This window comes from Hemicordylus capensis, chromosome 17 (assembly GCF_027244095.1).
Source record: "Hemicordylus capensis ecotype Gifberg chromosome 17, rHemCap1.1.pri, whole genome shotgun sequence".
In the NCBI taxonomy this organism is placed as follows: Eukaryota; Metazoa; Chordata; class Lepidosauria; order Squamata; family Cordylidae; genus Hemicordylus; species Hemicordylus capensis.
Window position 1 is genome coordinate 14413787 of NC_069673.1, and position 23492 is coordinate 14437278.

Consider the following 23492-nt stretch of genomic DNA (forward strand, 5'->3'; position numbering starts at 1 on the left):
TTATCATCTGCTCAACCCATCACTGCATCCAGAACAAATCTAGAGCTCTGGGTGGTGGTGCTTGGAACAGATGCGCTCCGAGGTATTGGGGGCTCAGCTGCTGTTTTCCTTGATGGTGCTGATGCCTTAATCATACTATCTAAATGGAGCCTCCATATGCAAAGGCAGTATAGCTCAAACGGCCTTTGCTTGTGGAATTCCTGCAGGCATCTGACTGGCAACTATGGGAGGGAAGGAGGAAGGGCCATGTAGCTTGCATGCAGAAGGTCCCAGTTTCGATCTCTGGCAGCATCTTGAAGTAGGGCTGAGAAATACCCTTCTCTGCCTGAAACCCTGGAGAGCTGCTGCCAATCAGGGCAGACAATCCTGACCTAGATGGACCCAAGGGTCTTGCTCATAGGAGCTTGGAAACGGAGAGCTTTGTACCTCTCTCCTTATCCAGCCTCCAGTTGGGAGTTCTCGGGAACCACAGATCCCCTTCTGTATGAAGCTAATAAGACGGCAGTTTACAGGGAAGGAAAATACCCGTCTCGCTTACAAGGAAGCCAGGGAGGCCTGCTGTTTTGCTTGAAGTGCAGGTGTTTTTCCAGCATTCCCCCTTAATAAAGGGTAGCCATGTTTTCCACCCATCACAGTTGTTTAATAATGTCATTTCCCCCCTTTCTTTTTCCATAGGCATGTTCTGGAGTTTGGTAGGCTTCTAATTAGCCAGAGTGATGCTTGATTTATATCTGGAGGATAGTGAAGAAAGAGCAAGGAAGGAGAGAGAGAGAGGAAAAAAAAAATCTGTGCCTAGCAGCCTTTAACACCTTAAGTGAGAACTTGCCTTCCAAGTACAATTCACGACCCGGCCTTCTACTAAGTCAGACCCTTGGTCTGTCGAGCTCGATATTCTCTCCACTGACTAGCAACAGCTCTCCAGGGTTTCAGACAAGGGTCTTTCCCCCTGTCCTACCTGGAGATTGGACTTGGTGCCTTCTGCATCCAAAGCAGGTGCTCTTCTACTGAGCTACAGCCTCAGCTATGCAGGTTTTTGCAGAACTCAGCTCTTCTGATTTCAACGGAACTTCCTCCAAGGTAAGCATTGGAGGATTGCAACCTTAAATTCTTAAACTTGGGGTCAGAGCTGAAAGTGGTCCCCCACTCCCACCCCCAGGAAGGACTCTGGATGTCACCCAGAGTGACAACCTTCACATTATCTGTCTCGGTGGCCTGCAGCTGTTCCCTGACATGGGATGAGTTCAGACATCCCAATGAACCATGGTTTACTTGGCCTAACTAGCATCTGTCTATCTGAATCTGGGCCAGTCAACAAACCTGGTTTATTTTGGGCAGTCAAACCATGAACTAAACCCAAGATTTGATGTTGGTTGGTTTGTCCTAACTTGTGCTATGTCTGAAGTAGTAATAATGGTTTACACTTGGTTTGCTTCAGGAGCTCTGCTCTCACATAGGCGTTTCTCATACAGCAGGCTTTTCCGCAAGTTTACTGCGAGTTTGAAGTTGCCCAAAGAAACCCAACACAAAAAGTGGATTTTTAAAACCCTAGATATAAATTGGGCTACACTCTTGACACACAATGAAAAAGCTGAATTGTGTGTGTGACGTGCTCCCCAATAGCTGGCAGGGACTTTGGGGTCAATCTGGCCGATACGTGAACGCTCTCCCTCCATTCTGGAGGAAATGCGAGCTAAAAGCCCTGTGTGAAAAAAGCCACACAGAAAGGCAAGAGCAGATTTTGGGTGATGAGAAAAAAAGGGCAAAATGTAATACAGTATGGCAAAAAAAAAAAAACCAAACAAAAAAGCCCACCCCAAAACCATCTTGTCTACACGCATGGAGAGCTACTAGGGCCTCTTCCTACCTTGGTTGCAATCCTTTAAACTGGAGACAGCATCCTTGAACCCAGGACAGTATATGCATGGCGTACGTGCTGTACAACCGAGCTGTTGGTTCCCCTCCTCACACCTCTGGAAAGGAACAGGAGGAGCTGTCCAGAAATGGCTCTCCTTGTGTGCTAGCTTAGTTTGGACAAAGCACCGTGGAAATTTCATTTCATTTTCCATTTCCTTGATGGCAAATAATTAAGGGTGCGGGAAACGCACTTACTGCTTTTCAGGGGTTGTTGTGTGCACAGCAGTGAGCTTGCTAAGCAACTAGAGCCCCGCTTTGCCCCACCTTCTTCAGAAATATGTATTGGGGGAGCCTGTGCCAGGACAACTGAGGACATGCCCTCCGGAAGGGGACATTTTCTTGGCCCAGGTATGACCAGACCCTTGAAATCTCTCCCTGGACTTAGTTGGAGCCAAGTTGTAGCCTTGCCAATTGCCATCATTTCTTTCTAGCTCACCCGGCTGGTGATCAATACATCGGTTTCCCCTGTGTGGCTTGTCTAGCTTCAAAGGACTGGAAAGAGCACATAAAATATTATTATTATTATTATTATTACATTTATATCCCGCTCTTCCTCCAAGTTGCCCAGAGCGGTGTACTACATACTTGAGTTTCTCTTTCACAACAACCCTGTGAAGTAGGCTAGGCTGAGAGAGAAGTGACTGGCCCAGAGTCACCCAGAAAGTATCATGGCTGAATGGGGATTTGAACTCGTGTCTCCCTGATCCTAGTCCAGCACTCTAACCACTACACCACGCTGGCCAGAACTAGAATATAGCTATGTAAACCGGAGCAGTCACACAGCAGAGGTGCAGATCTGGTCCACGCATCTCACGTGACAAAGGTTTGCAAAACTCTGCATGGCAGGAGGAGAGAGATACCACCCAACACCCCCCCCACACACACTTAAACTTGGGATCCCTCCATGAAATATACTAGCAGTAGGTTCAAGAGAGAGGATTTCTTATAATGCTTGTTCATATGCTCCTCGTCAGGTTAGGAGGAACACCTAGCCAGGGAAGAAAACCCTGCTACTACGAATACTAATACACCACTTTTCAACAAAAGTTCCCAGTGCACTTGACATAGAGAAATAAAAATAGAAATAAATAGATGAAGATGACTCCTTGTCCCCAAAGGGCTCGCAATCCTCCAACATAAGGTAAACACCAGCAACAGCCACTGGAGGGATGCTGTGCTGTGCTGGGGCTGGGTATGGCCAGTTGCTCTCCCCCTGCTCAGTAAAAAGAATTGCCACCCTTAAAAGGGACTTGGGGGTGGATGTGTGAACGCACCCCCTCCATTCCAGAGGAGATCCAAACTAAAAGCCAGGTGTGGACAATTTCCTGGCCCTGCCTTTGGCTTCTCCATTTGCTCTGCATTTCCAAATACAGAAGGTCTTTGCTTCTTGGCAATCTGGCGCAGCTGCCTGGCGTAGAAAGGACAGATGTGTGTGGGGTGTGTGTGGAATATTCCAATCTGTTTTTTCCTGTGCTTAGCACTTGGGAGTCTATTAAAGCCAATACATTCTCTCTGCCAGGTTAAGAGCCAGCCAGGGAATCGGCAGTGCCAGCCAGGGAGGAGGTGCAGAGAGAGAGAGAGCGAGCAGGAGTGCCCCATACAGAGAAAGCAGGATCTGAGCCCCAGAAGAGGAGAGGAGGGCGCTTAGTGGTTTTGCAGTTGCTGACCAATTGCTGGCTGAGTCAAACACAGTGGAAGAAGTCCTCCTCAGTCTTGAACTGCTCTGACACAGTGGTTCGGAGGGTAAGCTATGAGCCCAGAGAAGGTGAAAGTATGACTACAGACAAACTCCTAGGAACATAGGGAGCTGCCTTATACTGAGTCAGACCCTTGGTCCATCTAGCTATACACTGACTGGCAACGACTTCTCCAAGACGGGAGTCTTTCCTAGGCCTGCCTGGAGAAGCTGCCAGGGCTGGACTTGAGACCTTCACCACTGAGCTACAGCCTCCATCCTGCTTCTGCAGGATGCTAAGCAGGGTCCTCTCTGGTTTGCATTTGAGTGGGAGACTACAGGTGTGAGCCCTGTCAGATATTCTCCTTAGGGGGATAAGGCTGCACTGGGAAGAGCATCTGCATACAAAAGGTCCCAGATTCCCTCCCTGGCAGCATCTCCAAGATAGGGCTGAGAGAGACTCCTGCCTGTAACCTGGGAGAAGCCGCTGCCAGTTTGTTTAGACAGTACTGAATTAGATGGACTAATGGTCTGATTCAGTAGAAGGCTGACTCCTATGTAAATGGACAGCATATTGTTTCATTTTAAATGTTTTTTTAATTCAAGTGCTTATAAAAACTTCAGGTGGAAAAGAGGCGGCTAGAAGAAGAGGCATTCCCTCTTGCTTTAGCAAGAAGGGAGAATGCCTCTCCTAAGATCACACCAGCCATCCAGTAGCACTGCATAGTGATCCTTCTGTGTGTGTCCTGTCCCCCACGATTCCTTGTTCAGGAAAACTGCCTTTCAGGGCACTTAGCATATCTGCACCACGTCAGCTGTAGAGAGCTCATGAATGGCGTTCCCTGAAACGCTAGCATTTCATCGCCAAGCCCTGCCCTCTGCCTCTTCAAAGGCGCCCAGTTTCATTCTGCAATATTTATGAATGAGGCTCCAATTTGTCATATCCTTGGAGGACACCCAATAAAGGGCGAGTTGGGTTGCTCTGTGAGGTGGGCAACCCAGTCGGCTTTCAAATCAACACATTACGCACATTTCTCAACAGCACACACACTTCCCAGATCGACTTTAGACTGCGGCGGTCAGAAAAAGTGCAGGGGGAAGGAATCCACTGAGAGCTGGCGAACAGGAAGGAGAAGTGGGAGGTGGGTCGGCTTCCTGCATTTTTCCTTGGTGAGCTGTTTGACCAACCCCTCTGCAGCTGCCCTTCAACACAATATGTCTATCGACCTCTATTTTTAATTTCTTACAAACAGCAGGAAATGATACAAGTGAAACAGGGAGACACCTGATATTGATCAGGCTGCTAAGTCTTAAGAAGCAGAGATAGTGGCACAGGAGAAAAAATGTTTAAAGTTTTCCCAAATTAAGAGGACAAATTAAAGCTGGCTCTTGTAGGTTAATTCGAAAATGTGCTTTCTGGAGCAGTGAATGATTTTACAGGACTGGGCATTGTGGCTCACGGTGTTTCTCTTTCACGTTGAGTAATGGTGTGGGGCAACAACAACTGGGAATCCCTGTTAGAGGATTCTTACCCCACTAGTGTGGGGTACATGTGTCAGTGGTACAAAGCCTTTGAAAAAGCAGGCCAGTGAGCTTTAAAAGTACAGTGTGCCTTCAAGTCGGTGTCAACTCCTGGCGACCGCAGAGCCCTGTGGTTTGTAGGTATAATTAATGCTGGGACTGACAAATCCCAGGTGCCAGGGAGCCATGGCGCTTATAAATTTAACTGTGGTGACTAGACTAGAGCTACTTAATAACATATGTATTTGTCTCAGGCGGCCCTATTTCTGTTCTATGTTCCTGTTCCTGTTCTATGTAAAGGGGATAAAGAAAAGCCCGTTTACCCTTTTCCCCTTCACAGTGCCCACCACTAATGTTGCCCAGTGTCCATTATGTAAGAACAGCCCTGCTGAATCAGGCTGAAGGCCTGCCCAGCATCCTGTTTCCCACAGGGGCCCACCAGATGCCCCTGAGAAGTCCACAGGCATGAGCTGAGGTGTGCCTGCCCTCTCTCCTGCTGTTGCTCCTCCGCAACTGGTACTCAGAGGCATCCTGCCTCTGAGGCTGGAGGTGGCCTGTAGCCACCAGACTAGTAGCCATTGGTAGACCTCTCCTCCGTGAATTTGTCTAAGCCCCTTTTAATAAGAACATTAGGAACACAGGAAGATGCCTTTACCAAGTCAGACCATGGGTCCATCTAGCTCAGCATTGTCTACCCAGACGGGCAACGGCTTCTCCAAGGTTGCAGACAGGAGTCTCTCTCCGCCCTCTCGGAGATGCTGCCAGGGAGGGAACTTGGAACCTGGACGCTCTTCCCAGAACATTGTCTGGCTCCTAAATTTGGGGGCTGGCTTCTAGATCCAAAGAAAATTGGTCAAGGCCTGAATTAATATACCTTGGTGCTTGGCGTCTCCAGAATTATTTCTGTGGGAAACCAACACAAGGGCATCTGGAGCCAGGATGGGGGGTGGGGGGGGGGGAAGGAGGGCTATCCCCCCACCAGATTGATCCTTTCCCATTGAACTGAATGGGGCTGACTCCCAGATAAGTGGGTATAGGATTGCAGCCTTTGCTGCTCCTGTAAAAAGTCCTGTGGGTGCTCATGTATGCACACAGGGCCTTCATCCCCTAGCTGTGTACGTCCCCTGCCCCAAAGCTCAGACTGGTATCTCATTCAAACATGTAGGTAACCCCAGTGATCTCCTAAGATCCCAGCTCTTGTGGAGGAAACTTTGACTATTGATAAAGTGCTGGAAACAAAATTTCTTTCAAGTGAAATTCAAAGCAGGATTTCCAGGTTTCTCCCATGGAGAAAGATCAGAAAACTTCCTTTGCCAGTTTCACAGTAGTAAACCCCGGGATCCACACCCAAAGCTGCCATGTCCTCTGACAAAGGGCCTCTCTTTCTGGACAGATGGGCGGAATATGTGATATCGGGCTTTCTACTTTAGGAAGAACTAAGGGCAAGAAGGGAGAAAGGTTTCCTCCAGATGTGAATCGCTTGCTTAGGATCCAACCCAAGGCCGTAATTAAACATGTGCTCAGTACTCACAGTGGATGGTCCAGCCTCTTCCTCCCCCCCCCCATTCAATTCAAGCATCTCCATATGCTCTTTCAGAGCTGTGGATGATTCAGGATCCCAGCAAGTGGCATCTCGCTGGCGGGAGGGAGGATCCATGCATATTTGCAAGCTGAAGTCACTTTGGGCAGCATGGCCCACTCGCTGGGATTGTTCTGCGATTTGTCTACTCAAAATGCGATCATCCCTGCTTAAGGGGAAAATAAATCAAGGAAAAGGGAGCTCCGCCAAGAAACAGCTTTTTTTTATTATTTAAAAAAAAAAGCAGAATAAGGCTTTTGAGCAAGGAGCCACTCCAATGTTTTTGTATGTTTGACTTCAGAGTTTCCTACCCTGGGAACGCATGACGCTTCTTAACAAGGAGCAACGCTATATAATTTTGCGTGTCTCTGGAAAGAGGAAGACGGAACCCACAAGTGGCTCCAAGGCTGTTGGCAGAGGCTGGGAAGCATTGGCGGGCGGGGGGGGGGGTGTTCATGGTGCCTTGTGATTCTCCTTGCCTGCTGTTGAAAAGTTGGGGGCGGGGGCAGCCTACATATCCTGGTATTGTGGCTACTGGCCCCATTACTACATTAGGGAGGCTGCTGGTTAACAGTCAGTATTGTGGACAGTTTTCCTTCAGGGTCTCAGCAGGGATGCGAAGCCCTTTGCTTTCTCAGCGGAAATAAACAGGCTGTTCTTGCTATTCCAACAGTTGGTTACATACTTGGTTTTATCACCATCATCCCTCCTATCTTCTGTCACAAGGAGTTCCCTCCCTGCTTTGTGGTTGACCATCCAGACTGCTCTTCTGGGCAAATAACCACTTGAGCTTCAAGCTCTGCAGGCTTAGGGAACTAGCCCTGAGTTCTTGTACATAGCTGCCTCCTTATACAGAGTCAGACCCTTGGTCCAGCTAGCTCAGGATTGTCTATACAATCCTGGCAATTGGCAGTGGCTTCTCCAAGGCTGCAGGCAGGAGTCTCTCTCAGCTCCTGGGACCTTTTGCAAGCAAAGCAGATACTCTTATGGCCCCATCCCTTGAAGAACCCATCCAAATTATTGCATCTGATAGATAAGGGGGTGTGGCTATGGGGCATGACAGTTGGGGTGGCCGTGGCTATTGGGTTGAGCGTGACTGCGCGTCTGAATTTGCAACTGCCCCACTGGTTCTGCCCCTGTGGGGTGTTTGGGCACACCAAAGGGGCAGGGTTTGCCACTCAAGGCGGCTTGGCTGCATCCTCTGAGTCCCCGCTGGTGACTCCACTTCTGCACACTTGTGACTCCTCCAGTGCCGATAAGGAGGCAGAATAGTGGCTTTAGTTTATTTTTGTTCTCTGGAAGGGCCTTGTTCGGCAAACAATGTGCCCCTTCATGGGAGACAATGGGCCCATTGAGTTTCCAAGGCTGCATTCACAAGGTTACAGAGAGAGGAGTGAGTGGGAGCTCAATTGGTGAGGCAGTTCAGAAAGAAGCAATCCAAACCGCAGATCTATTCTGGGCCTGGCTGGATGGAAAAGGCCAGGCAGGCCTCAGGGCAGCAACGTGAGCGTGAGCTCTCTCCCCAGGAGCATCCTAGATCAAACCCTGAGTCGTCTTCCATCTCTCCTCCCTCCTAGCGCAGGGATAAACCTGCCAGCCCAGCACTTCTGACATCCCGGTTGCAAGCTAGGTAGGTGACTGTGTCCACACTAGGCAGCCTGGGGAGTGCCACCGTGCCGGCCGGGGTTTGTGACGTCGAGTGCCCAAAGTCCACAAACCACTCGCGGGTCAAAGTTGGAGCCACAGCATCTGTCCCAGGGAAGGACGTAGGTGTGCGTCACACTGTTGTTGAAGTCTATTTTTAGTGTGGATTGCGTGGGCCCGGACCCAGGCGGGCATCTCGGCTCTGGCCATAAACCATCTTGGTGTGGGTTCACAGAATCACGCTAGCGCTGGAATCTACATTAAACCTAGATTCAAATGATAGTTCGAATGAAACAAGCCACAGACCACTAGCACAGGTGAGCTGTCCCTGTCGCCTCCAGGTCGGTGGGTATTCTTCCATGTCCCAGCCTGACCTTGTGTTGCCCTCCAGTACACGCCTGTTTCTCCACTCTGAACTCTGCAGAAAGTCAAACATCTCCTGGGCAGCAGGGGAGGAAGAGAACTGGTTTTGCTTGTGCAGATTGGTTTCCCCCCAGGACTGTTGTTCAGATTGTGTGGTTGAAGAGCTGCCGTGAAGAGGTGGGGGGGGGGAATAAATCAGTAGTTAACCCGGATACTTTAAAACTGGGTTATCAAGAGCATGGGCAAGGAGAGGTCTATGCATGGCTCTCAGCCATGGTGCCTGAGTGATGGAACTCCCCTGTTCAGAAGCAGTGTACCTTTCAGCAACTGGTGAAAGGGGATGAAGCCATCGCTCACTGGTGGGGCCCCTGCTTTGTGTGCAGAAGCTCCCAGGTACAATTCCTGGCAACATCTCCTGGTAGGGCTGGGAGAGACTCCTGCCTGAAACCGTGGAGAAACTGCTGCCAGTCAAAGTAGACAATCCTGAGCTTGTCTCACTCGGGATAAGGCAGCTTCCTCTGTTCCTATGGCAAGGCGATTGCCTTCAAGCCTTTCTGAAGGCCTTTGCCATCCCTAAAATGAAATGGTCTGAACTCATTAAGGTTCTTATAGTCTTACTGGATTTAGCTTTTTGGATTATGGTTTTTAAGAGATTTTGCAGATCACCAGAACCTCAGTCTAGGGACCTTTTGGATATATATACGGTTCCTTAACAAACATGACTGCTCATTTGCTCATTCTCCCAGGCACTGCGAGCATGTAAAACAGAGTATCGAAAGAAGCAACTGCTTTTAAAAACTTGCTGTTAGGGTCATGACAACAGTTGTGATCAGTTTGGTGGCGGGGTGGGGGAAGTTGAATGCATACAGCTTTTTTTGTTTTTAAGCATCACCACTTAGAGATGCACATAACAGACAGTATAGGAGAGCTGGTCTTGTGGTAGCAAGCATGACTTGTCCCCTTAGCTAAGCAGGGTCTGCCCTGGTTGCCTATGAATGGGAGACTAGCTAGAATGTGAGCACTGTAAAAGATTCCCCTTAGGGGATAATGGGGCCGCTCTGGGAAGAGAAGGTTCCCAGTTCCCTCCCTGGCAGCATCTCCAAGACAAGGCTGAGAGAGAGAGACTCCTGCCTGCAACCTTGGAGAAGCCGCTGCCAGTCTGTGAGGACAATCCTGAGCTAGATGGACCAAGGGTCAGTATATGGCAGCTTCCTCTGCTCCTATGATTGATACATAAATAAAATTAAAGCTGCCTTCTCCTGAGTCAGACCTCTGGTCCCTCTAGCTCAGCACTGTCTGCACAGACTGAAAGCAGCTCTCTGGGGTTTCCAAAAGAGTCTTCCCCGGCCCTACCTGGGAATGTCAGAGACTGCACCAGGGACAGAGGTGTAGCGATAACTGAGCGGATGGGTTCAAAGAACCCAGGGGGGGCAGCTCCACCCCTCCCTATTTTCTTCATTATCTCCCTCGCTCTAAGGGGCCACCAGGGAGAAGGACAAACACAGCCCCCCTCTCCCCTAGCTAAGCTCCTGATCAGGGACTTTTTGCATGCCAATCGGAGTTGCAGCCCAGCCCGCTCCAATCTGTTCTCTACTTTGCATGGGGGAAAAAATCTGCATTGTCCTTGTCCTGCTGTCGGGATGTTATCCTGGTCTGAATATCGTTTTGGGTTATAGATGCTGATTCTTCCTGGGGGTTTCAGCGTGAGTGAGTGTGGAGCCCTGGTTGTCTGGAGCAAGGAGGAACGAGCAGCTCCGCTGCTGCGCTTAGGGTGCTAGGGAATAAGAGACCTCCCTTCGCATAAGGGATGGCCGGACGAGGCCTCCAGGGTACAGACCTTCTTGCCCTTCAGTGGAGCGCAGCTGGAGATGGTGATTAAAATGGCTCATTGATCGGGTTGTACAGGAGGGATCCTTGGCCATCTGTGTCTTGTGGGCACTCACCCACCCCGCCACTACACTCTCTCTTCCCCCTGGGGAAACGTGCTTATTTGAGTCCTTCCATGGACATTGATAGATCCCCTGCATGAAGTTTTCCACACCTGGCTTTTAGCCCACGTCTCCTCCGGAATGGTGCAGGTGCATTCACATATTCGGCAGATTTACCCTGACGCACAATTCGTTAGAGTGCCACCCGATTTGCTTTGGGGTTTTTTGGATAGCGTAAAGCCTCGTAGTTGAGCAAAGAGGCACCTTTCCAAGTGGTGATTCTCTTTTATTTAGTAGGGGGAGATCAATTGGCCCTATCCAGCCCCAGCATAGCATCCCTTCAGGGGCTGTTACTGGGGTCTCTACCTTGATTGTGAGTCCTTTTGGGACAGGGGACCATCTTATTTATTATTTCATTTCTCGACGTAAACCACTTTTGTTGAAAAGTGGTGTATACTTATTTGTGATAGTCCTATTTTAAAAGGGTCCCTTCTGCCACAGCCTAGCTTGGGAGACGGTGAAGGATTTCACAATGGTGAATCTCTGGCACTGATTGGCTGAGCTGCTGTACTGTCATGGAAGGGCCCTGGTTGCCATTGGTCAGGCTGCTCTGGTTCTGCAGAAGGACAAGGCAAGCAGGCCTAGCGAAGGAGCCAAGCAAAGGAGGTGGCCAAGGAAAGGAAGCTTGTCTAAAGCAACAAGGGCAGGAGGAGAAGGACGCGGGAAGAAACATCGGAGAGAAAATGGGCTCAGAAGAAAGTCCCAGGACTCTGCCGGGGGCAGGATTTGAACCTGGGTTCCCCCCACTCCCATTAGCTGGACATGCAAATGCTGCACTGTATAGTGCCAGACACTAAATCTAGAAGTGGCCCCCTTGCATGAGCCCCTAAATCTCTCCGATTAGCTGCCACCCCTCTTGATGTAACCTCTGTGTCTGCCTCTGCTCTTTCTCCTCTTAGTTGGAGAAGAAAGCGAGCCCCCTCCCCAAATTGCCAGCTGCCCTCTTGACCCCCACACTGGGTCACTGTGACTTTGCTTTTTCCTGGACGGAAGTGGGGCGGAGGGGGGGAGAGAGTGAGATGGGGAAGAGAGGAGCATCTCTGCAGAACGGAGCTTTCTTGGTGCATTGTTTTGCTTTTACTAGGAAGCAGTGATGGTGCTAGATAGGTCCTTCTGCCCATAAGGCTACGTCCCTTTCGCTCAAGCTGCTTGGAATATTCCTTGCTTTTCTTGGGGGCAGGGCAGGTGCGGGGAGGTCTGCTATGAAAACACCGGGCTGCGAATTGGCTGTGATTGGCAGGCTACGACTAATTGCTTTCCCAGACAATCACCGTGAAGCTAGAAATAGCAAGAGGAAGCGGAGGAGGAATTATATCTGTCTAATGGGTGCTGGGGAGAAGGCTTGACAGCAGCAAGAGACGTTTGAGGCAGACAGACTGCAGCGCCAGGGTTCTGGGGGTTCCTCCAAAGTTGCCTCCACGAGCCCCTTAACCTGAAGGAGAGGTGGGCAGGCTGAGACTCCTGTCTTGAGAGAGGCTTATGAAGTGGTGCATGGTGTGGAGAGAGGGGACAGAGAGAAGTTTTTCTCTCCTAATCCTAGAATCCCGGGTCATCCAAGGAACTTCACTGGTGAACCCTCTGCCACAAGGCGATGTGGCAGTAGCTGCTGGCTTAGCTTTAAAGGGGGATTCAACAAATTGGAGGAGGAGGAGAGGTCTCATAGCCTTGAGGGCTGTATGCAACCCCCAGATCCAGAGGGGGCCGCCTCACTCAGAACAGCAGAGGGCAAAGGCGGGGTGGGTGGTGGGGAAGCCTGCTTGTGGGCATCCTGGAAGCCACTGCAGGGAATGTGACGCTGACTTGAGAGGCTTCTGGTCTGATCCAGGAAGGCCCTCCTTGTTGGGACTGGGACCTCCTTGTTCAGGAATGGCCTACCTTCAAGGACCAAATGCTGCGTCCAGAAAACTAGTGTTTGTTTGCTCAAAAGAAGGGCGGGTTTCTTGCTCATTTGATTGTGTCGGGAAGCTTGAAGATAAACAAGCAATGTCCTGTGAAAATTCAGAGATCGGACTCTCTGACCGCACGGGACTGGCCGTGGCACAGGCTTCTGGAAGTATGATAAGTCATGCAAATTGGATGCAAAAAGGGGCTCATCTGCCCTGGTGAGGTTTAGTGTTTGAAGTGGAGCCTGAGCACAGAAAGGTTTTCATTGTCTTTCCCTTCTCTGCATCCCAGACGCTGCCAGATTAGCATTTCTGTTTGATCAAGCAAAATATTGCAGTCCCACATCCAAACTTTCAGTGGCTTCAGGAAGCTCCCCCTGCCAGACATTTGAGCGGCTAAAAATATCCCAGAGGAAGTGGGCCAGAGATCACTCGAACCTTTGGAAGTCTGGCCATGTGCTCTGCAGGCCCTGAGCTGGGAGGGCGAAGGGGCTCGAACCCACTTCCTCCCTTCCCAGCTGGCTGAAGATGCGCACGGCTGCTGTGGTGGTGATGGCTTCCGTTCCTTTTCCAGAGATGACAGAGTTGAGCAAAATTCTGTTGTAGAATGAGAGTGCGGAGTCTAGTTGTTGCGGCTATTTGAAGAACATGCATGGAGATCACTGTAGAGTTTCAGCTAAATTGGTGAAGTGCATTGAGATAGGAAAGACCTAACCCTATCTATCAGCGACGTAATGAATAGAAAGGAAGAGAGAGAGAAGTTTCCATTTTCTCTCTAGGAGGAAAGAGAGGATTGACTCACTGTAGGAACTATCTGAGTCAAAGCAGGGGCCATAGATTGGAGGCAGGCAGGGACAGGTATGGAGACCCTCACAAACTATCTCTCCTCCCAATGCACACCTAGAGGCCATTAGGCACTGGGACTCTGTGTCTCCAACAAATTCATGCCTTCAAAGCCCAGCTTTTGAATGCTTTCTGGGTACGTGATGCTCTTTGGCAATCCTGAGGTACTGATTCATTGGATTAGTTGTCGCAATTCACGGAAGGAAAGGGGGATTAGACCTGTCTGCAGAGGAGGAGGAGGAAGAAGAGGGAAGGTCTATTGGAGGCTACTGGTCGCGATGGCTAAGAATGGAACCTCCATTTTTAGAGGCAGTAGACTCCGGTTAAGAGTTTCAGGAGAGGGCTGTTGCAGGCTTCTCGAGGGCGTCTGGTTGGCCACTGTAGAACCTGGGAAGCTGAACTAGGTGGGTCTTGAGCAAGGCTGCTCTTGCTTGTTTAAGCTGGATAACTTAAGTATGGAGCCCCCATGCTCAGGGGCAGTCTATCTCAGAATACTGCCTGCGGGGGTGGGGCAGAAATAACAAGGGAGGGCCTGTTGCCTTCCTGCCCTGCTTGCCACTCCTTAGAGGTGTCTGGTTGTGGTCCAGCAACATCCAGGGACCTCCAAGGTTGGGAATCCCCCAAGCAGGGAATACTGGCCTACCACCCCCAATAGTTGGTCTTGGGATAAGACAGTCGGTGTGCAGCCTGTGGGCTTCTTGCCCCTTCTTCTCATCCGATAAGCCAGAATGAATGACGCAGAACAGTCCAGACTGCGGAATCGGTTGCCCAAATAAGGCCGAGGCTGGCGCCTTGGGTTTGCAGGAGGTGCCCAGGCGGCAGAATCTGGCTTTCCGCAGAGGGTCGCCTGCCGGCTGCAGACCCTTTAGTCCTTGAGCACAGAAAGTACTCCTGAGCTGGAACCTGTCCCCTCTTCTGGCCTCCTTATGGAAAAGAGCTTCCCTGAGCCCCAGCTGCTGCCTCCTCCTCCTCCTCCTCCTCCTCCGGCTGGTTCCCGCCATCATCCCGCGACCCCCGAAGCCCTCCTTCCGGGCCTCGAATGTCCTTTGTCGCCGCCAAGCAGCAGCGGCGGTTTCCTTCCCCAGCTGTGCGGGCTCCCCTGCATCAGACTCCGGAGGTGGCAGCCTCTCTCCGCGGTTTGCACAGGCTCATGGACGGATGCTTCCTCTCCCCCGCACACCTGCGCCTTCCCCGCCACCAGACCGCCGGTGTCCCGGGCAGGGCGCCAAGGGCTCCCCAGCAGGGCCCTCCTCGGCATTAGAAAGCAGCTGCCGCAGCAGCCGTAGCCAGCGCTGCCCCTCTGCCGCCCCCCAGCCCCCGGCCAGCTCCCCAGGGCCTCCGCTTGACAGAATGGCCGGAACTCCAGACCTGCCTCGTGTTGGCGAGAAGATGGAGCGCCTGTGTCCATCTGTCTCCGCTGGGGAGGTGTGTGGGGCGGGGGGGGCTTGTTATGCAGCAAACAATGCTCCTCTCTGTCTCGAGGCCTTTTATTCGCACATTTAGGTTGGGGCCCCGTGCCAAATGTCTCCCAGGACACGGATGGCTAGCACACTTTTTTTTATTGGGGGGGGGGCGGGGATTCTTTTGTGAATGGCTGGTGGACGGCAGCCATCTGCTCACCACTGACTCGGAAAGGGGGCTTCTGGGCTTGGGTGGGGGGATAAGCCCTTCTTAAGCCTCCCTTTGTGGCTGAATCCTTGGCTTTATGAGACGCATGTGATGGCGGATTTTCTGTTTATGGCTCCCTTGTTCGGGGCTTGGAGCAGCAGGTTTCTGTGCACAGGAGAATGGGGAGGAGAGCTGGTCTGGCAGCTGGCGGCAAGCATGATTGGTCCCCTTTGCTAAGCAGGGTTTGCCTTGGTTTGCATTTGGATGGGACACTGCATCGGAACGCTGTAAGATATTCCCCTTAGGGGATGGGGCTGTAGTTCGGTGGCAGAGCATCTGCTTGCATGCAGAAGGTCCAGGTTCATCCTGTGGCAGCACCTCCAGGGAGAGCTGGGCCCAACCTGAAGTCTCCGAGAGCCGCTGCCAGTCAGTGTAGACAGTGCTGCGCTAGATGGTTGTCTGACTCAGTAGAAGGCAGCTCCCTATGTTCCTAAAAGCTGCCTATGCAACGCGTATTTATCGCTTTGTTGCTTCAGGTGAAAGATCCAGGTTGTGGCTAACCAGATGCCCCTGAACAAAGGATGCTGCCTTGGTCTCCGGATCGGACCTGTCTTGCTCAGAATCGTCTACTCTGACCAGCAGCGGCTCTCTAGGGTCCTGGGCAGAAAGAGCAGGGACCAAACATGGGGCGTTCATCTGTGTGCAGAAGTTCACGAGCAGGGCATGATGGAAGACGGCCCTCTTGTCCTCGCCCCAGCATCTGGCCCCCAGAGGTAGACCATGTTGTATATGGAAGCTCCATTTGGCTAGCACAACTAAGAACGATTAACTCTTCTCCCCATTCTTCCTCTTTCCCCCCTTCTTCTTTTTAAAACGAAATCATTGCAAAACATTGGGGAAAATATTGGGGGGGAAGCATCTCCAGGAATAGCTTCAGTCGGCGCTGGCAACTCGAAGTGTGCTTGAGGACACTGCCTTGGGTGTTGGCGACGGGTCATCCCTTGGTCAGGAGCAGGGACGCTGCTGGGAGAGGCTCCCACTGCGAAGCCAGAGTTAGAAGCGGTGCCTGGGAATGCCCGACGGATGCCTTCTGACCAGCCACTAATGACAGAGCCGAGCCTGGGAAAGCAACTCGGCAGAGGGACTTGCTGGCACTGCCTCCTCTCCCACAATGCTGATGCCCCTGGAGAGCTGCGGCCTGGATTTAGACTGGCAGCTTCAGATCTGGGCATGGTCTTCAGCCTTTTCGGCGGAGGCAGCAAAAGATTAGAAGCCCGTCTTGGGTGGGATGTGTGTCTCTCACCTTCTCAGTCACTTTCCCAAGCCACAGGGACAGAGGAAGCTGCCTTCTACCGAGTCAGACCCTTGGTCCATCTCGCTCAGCATTGTCTGCACTGACCGGCAGTGGCTTCTCCAAGGTTGCAGGCAGGAGTCTCTCTCCCAGCCCTACCTGGAAATGCTGCCAGGGAGGGAACTTGGAACCTCCTGCAGGAGCTCTTCCCGGAGTGGCCCCATCCCCATCTTGCAGTGCTCACACATTGAGTCTCCCATTCAAATGTAAACCAGGGTGGATCCTGCTTAGCAAAGGGGACAATTCATGCTTGCTAGCAGAATGGTTCTCCATGCCATACACAGGAGGAGAAATTGCCTGCCTGCCCTCTTCAGGCACTAGGGCCAGTATTTCCAGGCAGCGATGAAACGGCCTCTTACACGGAGTCCGGCTATTGGTCTGTCTAGCCCCATACTGTGTACTCAGGCAGGCAGGAGCTCTCAGGCAGGTTGAGGATTGAACCTGGGACCTTCTGAAGGCAAGGACCTTGCTCTCCCAGGTTCACGAACCCACCCTGGATTTGTGCTCTCTGCTTGCATACCTTGCACTGGATTTGCTTGTTTACTCTCCCTCGTATCCACCCACTCTAGTATTTCACCTTCCCTAATTTTTTTGCATAGAAAATAGTTGTGTCTGCTTCCATCGAGAGCTTTGTGGTCGAGAGAAGAGGCCCTTAAAGGGACGGGAGGAAGTGGTTGAGGGCAAAGGAATGCCCGATCCCACTGCTTTAATGGGTTCAAAGTTTTAAAAAACCCTCTTATTTAGGGTGCTCCTGGTCTCTCCCAGTCAGGCTGAAGCCCCCTTTTGCCACGGAAAGAAATAATTTCTGACCACTGTGAGCTCCAGCAAGGGACTTTTCTGTGCAAAGCAAGCCTGCCTGTTTCCATCAGAGCCCGGCTGTTGTTCTGCACAGCGGAGAAGAGTCAGGCCTCTCCGTAGTAGAAGGGACCTGCTCCAGCAGATGCTGGCAGCCTGGCTGAGTTTGCAAAGCCTTCTTTGGGGTCTATTTATAACTGCAGTAGCTTGCTGGAAGGACAGCTCGGGCCTGCCTCGGGTTCCCTCCTGGGGTGTGCGTGTGTTTCCTTCCAGAAGCAAGCTGGCTGGAATGCCACCGGCCTGGAAATCTGGAGCTAGATATTTGACTTGCGGCCATCATCTCTCCGCGTGCTCTTGGGCCAAATAACAAGCCTAGATGTACAGGGCCACAGATTCCTGCAGAGTAGAAAGCCCTCTTGCCTATCCTCCGGTTGCCCCTCTTTATCGGAGACCATGGGGCTTTGCACACAGGGCTTCTGACCCGAATCTCCTTCAGGAGAGGGTGTGTGCGTTCACAGCCAAACATACCTCCAAGGGACGGGATTTTTGGACCCACTCCACACCCAAACCAGGCTTTGCGATGCAAATTCTAGCGTATCTCCACATATGTCCGGGTTTTTAAAATGCTGGTTTTAAGCGACTTTTCCTGAAAACTCTGGAGCAAATGGGAGAGGCACTGATGTGCAATCATTAGCATGATAAGAGAATGCAGAAATGTTCTTCTGGAGGAGATGTGAGTTAGAGGGCTTTAAAAGCCCTGCGTGAAAAGCCTTCAGGGGCATAGTTCCATGGGGCACAGGCCTCCAATGAATGGCTCAGCGCCCCGAGAGACCTCCTGGCCTCACCTCACTCTCTGCTGCTCCCACTTTCATAGGCACTGTATTATAATATTGGAGACTTTAAAAACAGGTGTAGTTCTTCTTGGGTTGTGTGTGTGGGGGGGGGAGTATGATTGAATGGTTCCAGTCAGTGTAGACACTACTGTGCTAGGTGGACCAAGGGTCTGACTCTGTATATAAAGAGCAGCTTCCTAATTCCTAGTCAGGATGCTGCGAGGGAGCGGCTCATGGAGCGGTATCCTCATAGGGATGTCGCAAGGACGTCTCTCTCTCTGACGCTGGAATGTTGGGGACTAGACTCAAAGTGTGTTCTGAGGGCTTGGACGGGGCCCTTGTAGATTCGGTGGGGGGGGGTGTGGACAGAGAGGGTTTCTGCTCTTCAAAAGGCAAAGGACTTTTGAAGCAGCAGCAAAAGGCAGCGAGGTCTGGGGCATCTTGTGCTGCAAGTGTGTGGTTCTGTGTGACGGTTCTAAGTGCAATGGCTACTTTTTAGGATTTTCCAACTGCGTGGTGGTCAGTGGCATCAGAGGGGCAGGAAGGAGAGGCTTGCTAGCTGTGTTGATGCTGTGTTCGATCGGTGATAATTCTTTGTGTAAATGTTGGAAACTTGGTGATTTAGAAGAGTGTTTGATTTTGGAAAAGAGAAGAGAATTGCAGCTGAAACAGTCTTCTCAGGCAGCTACCAAACCGGGCCTTCACTTCAGGACTTTCTATGCATGGGGGTGGGACCCCGCAGAATCTCCCTGATCAAGGAGACAGCTGAGCCCAACGGTCAACCCTTTTCTCTCTCTCAGACTGTAGGATTTTGCCACCTGGTGTCAGGCACAGGTCAATGCAGCTCTTGAAGGTGGCCATCAAAGTAGTCATCGTGGCTTCTGATATTCCTCTTGTTCTTAGTGGAGCTGAAATTCCTCCAAAGTGAAATTGGGCTCCCCTTTCCTGCTCTGCTCTCTCCCTTGTGCTTCTGTTTAGATTGTGAGCCTTTTGGGGCAGGACTTGTATTCTTCTGAGTACATAAGAAGAGCCCTGCTGGATCAGACCCAAGGTCTCTCTAGCCCAGCCTCCTGTCTCCCAATCGATGCTTCTGGGAAGCCCACAAGTGGACGATGAGGGCATATGCCCTCTTTCTTGCTGTTACTCCCCTGTAACTGGGATTCAGGGCATCCCGCTCAGGAGCCTGGAGGTAGCCTATCGCCATCAAGACTAATAGCCAGGGACAAACTTGTCCTCCATGGATTTGTCTAGGCCCTGTTTGGAGCGATCCAAGCTGGTGGCTGCCACCGCCACCTCCCATGGCAGAGAATTCCATAGGTTCTGACCGAACTGTCTTCTCCCACTCCTTGTGAAGCTCCCTATGCCTGCTCCCCTCCTCACCAGGTCCAGGGGTCTGCCCAAACTCTTTGCCTGCTCTGAGGCCTCTGCGCCTGGCCAGGAGCTGCTTTTGCACCGCATGGAAATAAGCCACACACCCCCGGGGCTTCTCGTGCCACGCTCTTTGTGTACAGACCCGTGCCCAGCACTGCTGCCCCATGGCCGGCAGTCGCCTGGCTGAAGGTGACCGCGCTTCACACACTCCCCGCTCTTTGCCGTGCAAAAGCGTGAGCTCATCGGCCGTCTCCGGCAGCCAGCCTGGCTTTTAATGTCATGTGGCTAGGTTTTCATCAGCAAGATTCAGCAAGTTTCGCCAGGAGCTCATTATGAACTTAATTTAGCTGTTTCTGTTTTGAGGTTTAACTTGCTGGTATTCTATTACAACTTGTATGCTTTATTCCAGGGTTTCCTAACCTTGGGCCCCTGGATGATGTCGGACTACAGTCTCCATCATCCCCAGACATGGCTTTTTTGGCAGAGGATGATGGGAGTTGTAGTCCAACAACATCTGGGAGCCAAAGGTTAAGAAACCCTGGTTTATTCTGCTGGGCTTCCGTGTGTGAATGTATTGTACCGGTCTGTGACTGTAATAAAGTATTTTGATTTTGCGTGGTCCTCCAGGGTTTCATAACAGCAGCCCTGCTGGATCAGGCCCAAGGCCCCTGTTTTGCACAACGGCCCACCAGATACCTCGGGGAAGCCCACAGGCAGGAGGTGCGGGCAGGCCCCCTCTCCTGCTGTTGCTCCCCTGCAACTGGGATTTAGAAGCGTCTTGCCTCCAAGGCTGAAGGTGGCCTATAGCCAGCAGGGCGCTTTCCAGACGAGACCCCACAACGGGGTCAGGACGTCTCTCGGAAGTGTGCTCCCACACTTCCTGCATCGTGACACTGCAGTCCCTACTGCGTGGACAGCAGGGTGCCGTTCACATTGCCAATGCTTTGTTTCGAATGTAATCACTGCGATTTAGAGCTAGGACGTCGTATATCCGGCGTAAGGAAGTGGCTGTTTTTTCGGGTTGTTAGTTGCTGCGAGACGGCTCCCCCTGCTGTTTGCACTTGGAATGCGACTTGCGCGAACGGAGGCATTTTGCCGCTGATGAGCAGCTAGTCTGGAAAGCACCCAGGCTAGTAGCCACGGATAGACCTGTCCTCCATGAATTTGCCCAGCCCCTTTTAAAGCCATCCAAGCCAGTGGCCATCCCCACATCCCATGGCAGAGAATTCCATAGCTTAATTATGCGCTGCGTGGAAAAAGCATTTCCTTTCGTTGGTCCTAAACTTCCAGGTCTTCAGTTTCATGGGGTGACCCCTGGTCCTTGTGTTGTGAGAGGCAGGGGTCTCTTCCAGCCCTACCTGGAGGTGCTGCCAGGGATTGAACCCGGGAAGAGTCTGCATGCCAAGCAGAGGCTCCTCGACCACTAAGCTAAGCAATGGCCTCCTCCTCCTTCTCCTCCTCAGGGCAGACAGTCTTGAACGTTCTGCTAATCAATTTGGTTGGATGACCCAAGGTTCTGGTGTGTTATGAGATGGAGGACAACATCTCTCTTTGCTTATGTTCTTTGCAGGGTGCAACCCTATGACCCTCTCACATCTCGCAGGTGGAAGCAGGGACATGCTTGTAGCCCCTGGGTCTGGGGAAATGCCCGGGTTGGGGTGTACAACAATGAAGCAAACATTTTGACCAAGGTGGCCTGTTGGATCACGGGCCACTGGTTTTTGCAGAAAGGAAAACGGAGCACAGATTGGACGAGGCGTGGGGTGGAGTGTGCATAATTGTGGTGATAATCACCTATTTGTGGTGATTGCTTGGGTACAAATTGTGTTAAGAAAAAAACCATGCAAAAATAATAATCCTCAGCAGGGGTAGAAATACCTCATGATTGCTGCTTTCCGTGCAGGAGGTGAGGCTGAGGAAGTGCAATCTTCCCGCTGTGTGAAGAAATGCTAAAAATAGAAAAGGGGATTCTAAAATTAAACTCCGCTCTCTGCATTATCCAGTCTGCTAGTTTAGAACCCTGCCAAATTGTGGGTTTAATTTGCTAATTAAACCAGTCTGCTTCCTGAAGCAGGAGTTGGGATGCTGTTGAGTCATCCTCCAAACTGGGTGGACAGTTGTTGACTTGTGGGGGGAGAATCTGCCCGGCCCCTTAACGGCTGAAGAGGGCACGGGGAAGCAGAGGTTAGCTGGGTGAGTAATTCTGAGTAACCATGGCCTCTCCATAAGCTCCTCCTGTCCATATTTCTCAGGGGTGGTACTTTATTTTCCTTTTCTGCCACAAATTTTCAAAAAATCCCACCTAGCCTGCCCAACCGCCCTACAGCAAAGATTTTTAAAAACAATTTGCATTCTTTGTAGAGTTCTCTTTTTACCACAATATGAATACGACAAATATTTCTAGACCGCTTTTCAACAAAAGTCCCCCAAGCGGTCTACATAGATGTAAGTAAATAAATAAAATGGCTCCCTGTCCCCAACGGGCTCGCGATCTAAAGAGAAACATAAGACAGACCCCAGCAACAGCCACTGCAGGGATGCTGTGCTGGGGACGGATAGGGCCAGTTGCTCTCACCCTGCTCCATAAAGAGAATTGCCACTTTTGAAAGGTGCCTCTTTTGTTCAGTTAGCAGGGGTCTTTCTTCTAACCCATTCCCATTACGGACTCTTCGATTAACCCAGAGACCACATTAGCCAATCCCATAACTTAGCACACGGTTCCCCAACCTTTTAAATCGAGCATGCCCCTTCTGTCAGAAACTTTCATCTTGGATACTAGTGTGTCTGCACACACACATTTAAATGCTGCAGTTATGAGATGGGCTACCCCAGGCATTGGTTCACATCCACACTTACTCATAAGGAGTCTTACTTATAGTAATGGGACAAGTTTTCTTGAGCCAGGGGGACAAGCGACTTCTCCAGTCCCTCCAATGGACCTCATTGCACATACATAAAACGTGCATACGATGTTTTTTGGCTCCTAGGCACACCCTCCCAAAGCTGATACAGTTTCCTTTGGCCGTGCGACATGTCCGACACAGATCTGCATGATCCACACAGGTCTTTGCCTTCCGTGTGCTTTGCTGCTGAGGCAGGAGCAGCCGGCCGGCCCTGTGCGATGGGCAGAGACCATGCCAGCGTGGCACGCAGCCTTTGCAAACAGTTTAACTGGCCCGCATCCCACGGGGAACGGAAATCCCTCCGTCTTGGCTGCGGCTCACCTTGCCAAACATGCCAGCGCTGAATGGAGTGCCTCGTGCAGCCCTTGTGTTCTCCGCTGCCCCCTTCCCTCCCCATTTATCTTCACGGGGCCAGGACAGCAGCAAGGGTCACTGCAGAGAACCGGTGTGGGAAGAGGGTGGTGCGTGGGGAACCTGATTCAGGCAAGTCTTCGTAAGAAAACCGGCAGCTGCAGAGACGAGGAAGGGGCACAGTGATTCCTTTCCAGAGAGCTGAAGGCCGTTTGGAAGAGAGAACATGGCTTGGGCTGGGTTCATGCACCCCACTGTTGCCTCTCTGCTCAAAGGGGGGGGGGCAGGTTTCGGTTTCAAAAACCTGCTTGACCCAATGTGGCAAGAGAAGAAAAGGTGCATGTGTGTATTGGTATATGCACCAGCTGGGGTGGCCAGTACCATTGGGGGAGACGAATGCCCATGGTGATTTTTGATAACGTTTGCACCCCGAGAGATGGGAAAGAGGTGATTGCATTGCAAGGCTTTCAGTTGTCCTGGGTAGCGGACCGGCCGTGGCTAAATGTGCAATGGTGCTTTGAAAGCGTTTAAAAACATACAAAACCACAACGAAATTTTATCTCTTTCCGAGGAATGGACATGAAAATTGGCTGGAATATTCTCCAAAGATTACTCCGTGGAGAGAGCACAGTGGGTTTTTTCCATCGTAACCCTAATTATTTCCTCTGTGCAGAAATGACTGCAATTCTTCTACCCTAATGGTTTGGGGGTAGGGATAAAGAAAGGGCAGTAATGCACAGGAACCTCTAAGCGCAGCAATGTGACGGCCTGTTTTCCCTCTCTGGGGGGTTGATGTCAAAAATCACAGTGAGCTTTTGTCCCTTGAGATGGTACCCATGGCCAGGCCTGGCTCATGGACTAAGGTGTACA

At 51.3% G+C, this 23492-nt stretch overlaps 1 protein-coding gene across 1 annotated transcript in view; it reads left to right on the forward strand.

Annotated features, from left to right (window-relative positions):
• The window catches only part of RGS3 (regulator of G protein signaling 3), a 92308-nt gene extending 76554 nt beyond the window's left edge, over nt 1-15754 (forward strand). Inside the window, exons 26-28 of the transcript XR_008312784.1 lie at nt 676-1077; nt 3434-3657; nt 15555-15754. The gene's annotated coding sequence lies outside the window, so the exon portion shown is untranslated. The remainder of the gene's footprint in view (nt 1-675; nt 1078-3433; nt 3658-15554) is intronic.
• The last annotated feature ends 7738 nt before the right edge of the window (nt 15755-23492 follow it).